Below are 824 nucleotides of genomic sequence, written 5' to 3'. Positions count from 1 at the left end.
CAGGAGGCCTCACCGTCCCATTCGAAGCCACATGTTCTCACATCTGAGGCTCGTTAAGTAAGTGCTTCTGCCGTTTCACTCTGACTGACTGCATCTTCCTCCCCGCCCTGTCCCCTGAGGGGGCGCGTGGCCTCTAAGGAAGGTGTGAACGGGAGGCCAGTCGGCTGTGTGACTCTGGGGGTCTCTCAGACCACTGGGCTCCTCCTCTGAGACCCCCCTCCTCCGGGGGCCTAACCAAGGCAGGGGCTCAACAAGGGGCTGATTTGCTAGGGGCAGGCAGCTCCGGGCAGGTAGCTGGGGTGGGAGCCACGGCCCCAGGAGACAGGTGCTGCCCGCCACATGCTTCTGTTTCCTAACATCTCCTGGAGCTGCGACTCCTCAGAACAAAGAGAAAACCATCAAAAGTCAAACCAACTTCAATGTCATAGGTGAAGGAACCCTGAAACGAGAGAGGGTCTCCCCAAAAAAATCAGGGGAGTCTGAAACAGATGTGCAACCCCACCCCAACCCTAACCCCACCCCCAGGCCAGAACCTGACCTGTTTCCTGAGGGCCCCGCAAGACAGAGCGACAAGGAGCCCCCAGACTGAGGCCCCACCTGCCGGCCCCGTTAGCCGCCTCTCCTGCCTCCCAACGGTCGGTCCGTCCACTCATTTCCGGCAGCGGGGTGGGCGGGTTTGTTTGGCTGAGGGCCTTTCTGATCAAGACCTTCCTACAGATGGAAACCCTGGGGGTGAGGGTGAGGGCAGCCAGGGGAGAGGTCTGGGCCCGGGGACAGCAGCACCCCTGGGGCTGGCAAGACCCAGCTCCCTCTCCCACTCTGTG

The sequence above is a fragment of the Myotis davidii genome, unplaced genomic scaffold, assembly GCF_000327345.1.
Source record: "Myotis davidii unplaced genomic scaffold, ASM32734v1 scaffold72, whole genome shotgun sequence".
NCBI classification, from domain to species: domain Eukaryota; kingdom Metazoa; phylum Chordata; class Mammalia; order Chiroptera; family Vespertilionidae; genus Myotis; species Myotis davidii.
Note: the sequence above shows the minus strand (reverse complement) of the source record.